We start from the raw sequence: 7,552 nt of genomic DNA on the forward strand, positions 1-7,552 counted from the left end.
TGACCCAAACTATCACTATCACTATCACATATTACTTGAGAAATTATATCATATTTAATCTTATAATTTTTAGTAGAGTTGATTACACATTTAATCTACTTCTCTACATTTGGATCTTAAAACGTCACCAATACTACCGTATTCTGTAAAAAAAGAAAAAAAAAACAACAACAAACAAACATTAAAATAACAAAAAAAAAAAAAAAAAAACAAATACAAAAAAAAAAAAAAGAAAGAGAAAACGAATTTTTTCAAATGGCCATAAAACTCGTCCTTCAAATATCCTTCGATTAAAATTACCCTCATCTTGTCAAAAACTTTTAAACCTGGGACTTCTAGGAAGTACACAAAGGAAGTCCCAGTGTGAGAGTTTTTGACAAATGAGGGTCATTTTAAACGGTCGATTTTCAAACCACGAGTTTCGTGTGCTTTGTTTTGTTTAGTTTTATTTACCGACAATGGCAATATCCCTTCTTATGAGATTAATGAATTAATTATAGGCTTAAAACAAAACAGTATTATGGGCATGGTTGTGGGTGTGGAGTCGAGACTAATGGTATGAAACTCAGTTTGTGACCTGTAGGTCCCAGATTCGAGCTGTTGTGGGCAGCGCAAAGTTGAGTTCTGGAAAGTTTCTTTACCCCCATTTTCTCAACATCCTCAAGTCTAAAATTAGTACCTTGCTCTAGTACCCGTGTTGTCTCTTTCTAAAAATAAATTGCAATAGCGCCTTACGGGCGTTATGATTGATAGGAAATGTTGCTGTTGGCTAGAGATCCTTTGCAAAGCAATTTGAATACATACAGAGGATGCTGCGCTCATTTTTTTAAAAACAAAAATAGTTTAATACCCATAAAAAAAGGGCAAAACCTCAATACCTAATACAAGCCCAAATTCATTAAGACGTTATGGATCAGAGCCTTTAAAACTCGGGGCCATAATGGAAAAGTCTGAATGCCTCCATTGGGATTTGAACCACAATTTTTTCAATCCAAAGATGGGTGCCTTTACAATACACTAGCCTCTACCAATTTTCTTATACCATCTAATCGTGGAATGACCAACTTCATTCAGCTCAAAACCACTTAAAAAGTAGTTCCCAACCCAAAACGAGACACTGTATGCAATCGAAATCCAACTTAAGTTGTTACCACTAATTGGTATTATTCATTATCAACGAAAATATGCATTGTGTACATATATTGACATTACTGTATAGGGAATGAGATTAGAGGAAGAGTAGCGTCCCTTGATTGGACGTCACCCATAGTCTGTGACGTCACCGGCGGAAAAGTTATTAGAGAGAGAACGTCATGTTGGTTGTGCGCATGCGCTCTTGTCCTCGCGGACGTCACAGACTATGGGTGATGTCCAATCAAGGGACGCTACTCTTCCGCTAATCTCATTCCCTATTCCTTACTTCATATGAAGTATTTTTTATGACATGGCGGAGGGACTGGTAATGATAAATAATTGGTGAAGATGAGAAAGATTTGAATTCCGTCCATTGTTTAAAAAGCGCCCTCTGCCTGGCTCAGAGAAAGGTCACTGCTCTCTGAGCTATTAATTCAGAAAAGTGAGTGGAGCAGGCACTTATGTTGATAACAATAACAACAAGAAATGAAGTGAGTAAGGAAAGTGCCAGAAGAAAATAGAGAATAAAAATTTAGCGGCGGTGATGGGGGTGTGAACCCGCGACCTTACTGGTACGGCAACTCCTCCTGGCCAGGCAAAGCGTGACTCTACCGTATGAGCTATCCACGATCCAAAGAACTGTCATCTGCATTTTTTGCCAAATTGGGACCTAAAATTTGACAAAATTTGCCCAAAAAACCCCCAAAATTTGCCAAGAAATTTTGCCAAAAAGACCAAAATTTGCCCAAAAAATTTGCCGAGGAGAACTAAGCGTTTCAGTAAAAATTAGCATGCGACACAGAAAAATATATATATAAAAGACAATTTATTACATTTAAGGAGGTTACATTTATTAATTTAATGAAATGACTGTGAATAGCGTTGTTACAAAGATTTTAAAGGATCATTATCCATAGAGTGTAGCTTCCCTTGGTTTGGGCCCAGGCAAAGCTGCAACATTTCTCAAGTTTCGCACTTTTTTTTTCGTAATTTTGTTTTCGCTTCTTTTTATTCCCAAAATTTGCCACGCGATTTGCCAATTTTCCCAAAATTTGCCACGATTTGCCAATTTTGGGAAATTTGCCAAAATTTGCGGATCGCCCTGATATTTGCGGCCGCAAATTGTCATTTGCGGCCGCAAAAAATGCAGATGACAGAAAGAAGGGATGGTGATGTGGAGGTTGTAGTTGTAGTGGTGGTAGGGATAGTGATGTGGTGGTGGTTGTAGTAGTGGTGGTAGGGATGGTGATGTGGTGGTTGTAGTAGTGATGGTAGTGATGGTGATATGGTGGTTGTAGTGTAGTAGTGGTGGTAGGATGGTGATGTGGGGGTGGTGGTTGTAGTAATGGTGGTAGGAATGGTGATGTGTGGTTGCCGTAGTGGTAGTGGTAGTGATGATGATGTGATTGTAGTGTCTGTAGTCATGCAGGTAACGATGATGATATGGTGGTGGTAGTGGTAGTGGTGGTAATAATGTTGATATGGTGGTGTTGGTTGTTGTATTGGGTAATTGTAGTGATGGTGGTGTGGTGGTCGTGGTTGTAGTAGTAGTGGTACTGGAGATGATGTGTTGTTGGTGGTTGTAGTAGTGGTAGTGATGATGATGATAATAATAATAATAATAATAATAATAATAATAATAATAATAATAATAATAATAATAATATATTTATTATGCATCCCAAAAAGGAAATTTTTTGTACAGACGTGTTATAATTTACACATAAGATAAAAATACAATGGAAATAGGATGTATATATATAAAAAAGGAGCAGCTCTATAACCAGAGCTGCGCTTTATAATATGAATAATTTCAACACTGTAAAATAGTTAAAACTGTCACTATAAATTGAAAATTGAAAAGATTGCAAAACAAATAAATTAATAAATTAATATTTATATTTTTAAAAAGTAAAAATGAGAAATAATTATATAAAATGATTATTGCTTGTTGTTATAAAGCCTAATACTGGACGGCAGAAAAGATTTTCGGTGTCTCTCTGTTTTCGTTGAAATAGAGAAAGGGCGACCACTTCTTTCTGACATAATAATTGATGGTCTTAGTGGATGATACTGGTCATTTAATATTTTAGTTATTTTATTTATACAAAATTTCTCGTATAAAAGATCTACATCGTCAACATCATTTATATAGCGTTTAATGGATTTTTTAATATTTGAATTTATTTTGTTCCTTTCCACTGCTAAGCAATTGCCTCCCAAGCTGTTATACAAAATGACAAAACACTTTCGATTACTGCTCTATAAAATAATGTGCAGAGGGTTTTATCTATTCTAAACTGAGAGAGTTTCGATAAAAAATATGTACGTCTGCACATCTTATGCCTAATTATTTTCAAGTGTTCATCCCACTTGAGCCTGTCATCAATCGTTACACCAAGGTATTTGTAGTAAGGAACTCGCTGGACGAATTGGTCCTTTAATTTTAACGGTTCTATCGGTTCCTTCACTCTCCTAAAGTCAATCACTAGCTCCTTTGTCTTGCTTATGTTAAGCTCTAGGTGGTGGGCATCACACCAAGACACAAATCTATCAATTTCTTGCCTATAAGCCACTTCGTTGCCATTTGTTATGAGGCCTTGAAGAGCGGTGTCATCTGCAAACTTTATTAAAGGTACACTCAGGTTTTGACTTCTACAGTCATTCGTGTATATTGTGAATAATACAGGGGACAATACACAACCTTGAGGAGCGCCAGTATTTGTAGTTATACAGGAAGATTTGTTTTGCCCTAATTGAACATATTGTGCTCTCTCCGTAAGAAATTCGAGCACCCAAGCAATTATATACTTGTTTAAATTCAGACTAGTCAATTTTTGAACAACCAACTGAGGTTGCATTGTATTGAACGCTGAAGAAAAATCTGCAAAAAGCAATCTGCAATAGCTCCTAGCGTGATCTAGATGCCTGAGATGTTGTTTGTAAACAGCAAAATGGCATCCTCTACGCCACGTCCTGGTTTGTAAGCAAATTGATGACTATCACTCAATGGCATAAACTGATTCCTAATTTTAACAAGAACAAGTTTTTCTAAAGATTTCATGACTATTGAAGTCAGTGCAACAGGTCTGAGATCGTTCATAGTTTCAAGTTTTTCTTTTTTTGGAACAGGAATAATTTTCGAAGTTTTCCAAATTTCAGGGATTGAAACGCATTGGAGGGACCAGTTAAAAATATGTGTATAAATGGGGGAAAGCTGGTGGGCACATTCTTTTAATAGTTTTCCTTTCAATCCATCCGGCCCAGCAGCCTTCCTCTCGTTTAGTTTCGAAAATACGAATCTCGTTTCCTCTTCACTGACCTCAACAGCCATTTCATCTTCCAAAGCCCTGTCTAATTTATGTTTTTCATTTTCAATATCAAATTTGTTTGCTGTGTCGAAACGTGAATAAAATTTATTTAAAGTTTCAATTTCGATATCTTCTGATATAATCGTGGGCTTTGGATTATAGTTCACAGCAGTTTTAAGCCCCCGCCACGTGTCCCGTATATCCCCAGAAGAAAAGCATTTTTCAATTTTATTTTTGTACTTGTCTCTACAACTAGATATTACCCTCTTTATCTCTTTTTGTTTTGTTTTCAGATCTTTTTTGTTTCCACTAGTATAGAGAGTTTTCTTTTGGTTCAATAAAAGTTTTAGATCTTTTGTTATCCAAGGTTTGTTGTTAGGATAATATTTTATTTCTTTTTTACAAGACACTAGCTGTTCACAGAATTTTAAATACTCACTCACACAGTCATTCAGCTCATCCACACTATCACATGATTCGATAAAAACATTCCAGTCAGTGCATTCAAAACAACCACGCAAATCTTCACACACACTTCCGTTCCAGATCTGTACACTTACATACAGATGTGGTGGTTGTAGTAGTAGTTGTAGTGATGATGAGGTGGTGGTGGTAGTCGTCGTAGTAGTTGCAGTAATGATGATGATGTGGTGGTGGTGGTGGTGGTTGTAGTAGTAGTGAAAGTGATGATGCTGTGGTCGTGGTTGAAGTGGTGGTGATGATGATGTTCACGCGGGTGTTGTTGTAGTGGTCGTGATGATGATGGGTGTGATGGTTGTAGTTGTATTGGTAGTGATGATGATGTGGTGGTTGTGGTTGAAGTAGTATTGGTAGTAATGGTGATGGTTGTAGTAGAAATAGTGGTAGTGATAATGTGTGGTTGTAGTACTTGTGGTGACGATGCGATGGTGGTTGTGACGATGATGTGGTGGTGGTAATTGTTGTAGTAGAGGTACCTAGTGATAATGATGTGTGGGTGGTGGTTGTAGTAGTTGTTGTATTGATGATGTGGTGATGCTTGTAATAAAAGTGTTGGTGAAGATGATGTGATGATGGTAGTTGTAACAGTACTGGTTGTGATGATTTAGTGGTGGTAGTGGTGGTGGTTGTAGTACTGGTGTGTGTGATGAAAATATATGGTGGTGGTTGCACTTGTCATAGTCATAGTAGTGATGGTGTGGTGGTGGTTGTAATAGTGGTGTTAATGCTACGGATAATGATGATGTGGTGGTGTGGTTGTGGTAGAGGTGCTAGTGATGGTTGTAGTAGTAGTAGTAATGATGTAGAGGTAGTGATGATGATGCGATTGTGGTGCTTGCACTCTGGTGATAATGATGATATAGGTGGTTGACCACTGAAAAACTGGCAAGGCGTCCACTGGCTTGACAAAAAGCTTATGACGGCGATTTAGCATCCATGTAACAGACATTGAGTATGCTGAATTTAGGTTATCATGAAAGAACACATAACAAAAGACAAGGAGTATGCTGATTAAAGCAGATAAATATTTAGACAGAGTAAGTACTTGCATTGCAACAAAACCAGATATGAAACATACCACCATGAAACATAACAACCGACATGCTGGAATATAAGGCTGAATATAAAAGCAAATAGAGCAGGCCCTTATAAAGGCCATGACTTTGATGGAGGAATGAGAAGTGCGGTTATGTGGTCTAGTAGTATGACACTCGCTTTCGGATCGGAAGGTCCTGGGTTCGAACCTCGCACTCGGCGCATAGTTTAGTCCTTGGAAAAGGCTCTTTACTCACATTCTTTCACCGTACTCAGGTGTAAAATGAGTACCTGGCCATTAACAGCATTGTCTTTGTCCGAAAAATTGTAATATCGCCTAACAGTAACAGGCGTCATGTCCCGTCCTACATGTTAAATGTTGCTGTTGACCAGGGACCCCCCTTGTAAAGCGCTTTGAGCACATTTAGTGGATATTGCGCTATATAAAGCTCCATTTTTTAAAATTAAAAAACATTTTTAAAAAATCTTAACCCTAATGATCAATGGGAAACTTGGCTAACTTGGATGATTGGTTTGAAATCAATTGAGCCAATTTTGTAGTGGTAAGTCACTTGCCTTTGAATCGGAAGGTAACAGGTTTTAATCTCAGTGGAGATACTGGGAATATTTCTTGTGATCTCAGGGACAACAGGTACATTGGTGAGGTTATCGCTTCATGTCTATAAATTTTGTGTTTACACACATCCCGCATGACCTTAGGTATGTCACCTCGCCCTATAAAGCCCTCTTCTTAAGGTGACATATTATAGTGATTCTAATCGCTCAAAATTTAATTTCCTCATGAGGATGACAACGTTTACAAAAATAAACAATATTATAATGCTCTGTCATGTAGTAAGGAAGAGCATTATTTGAAATAAAAATTGTAAACTTTTAACTTTCCCAATAAAAATATTTCACCTAATCAGTGTAGCAATGGTAGTTTTATTCATTTGAAATAATTTTTTTTCCCATTCATTGTGGCTGAGCGAGCTTTGAAAATCTCTTTACACATTGTGATAATAATAATAATAATAATAATAATAATAATAATAATAATAAATAATAATAATAATAATAATAATAATAATAATAATAATAATAGGAAGAAGAAGAAGAAGAAGAAGAAGAAGAAAAAAAGAAGAAGAAGAAGAAGAAGAAGAAGAAGAAGAAGAAGAAGAAGAAGAAGAAGAAGAAGAAGAAGAAGAAGAATATTAATAATAATAATAATATAATAATAATAATAATAATAATAATAATAATAATAATAATAATAATAATAATAATAATAATAATCATAACAATAATAATAATAATAATAATAATAATAATAATAATAATAATAATAATAATAATAATAATAATAATATAATAATAAAAAGAAAAAAAAGAAAAAATAATAATAATAATAATAATAATAATAATAATAATAATAATAATAATAATAATAATAATAATAAGAAGAAGAAGAAGAAGAAGAAGAAGAAGAAGAAGAAGAAGAATAACAATAATAATAATAATAATAAAGTAGCTATTGAACATGTGAGTAAATGAAAACACTACGAATTACACGATATCCATTTTAAAAAAAG

The sequence above is a fragment of the Berghia stephanieae genome, chromosome 3 (assembly GCF_034508935.2).
Source record: "Berghia stephanieae isolate SIO BIC M18660-M18661 chromosome 3, UCSD_Bste_1.3, whole genome shotgun sequence".
Lineage (NCBI taxonomy): Eukaryota > Metazoa > Mollusca > Gastropoda > Nudibranchia > Aeolidiidae > Berghia > Berghia stephanieae.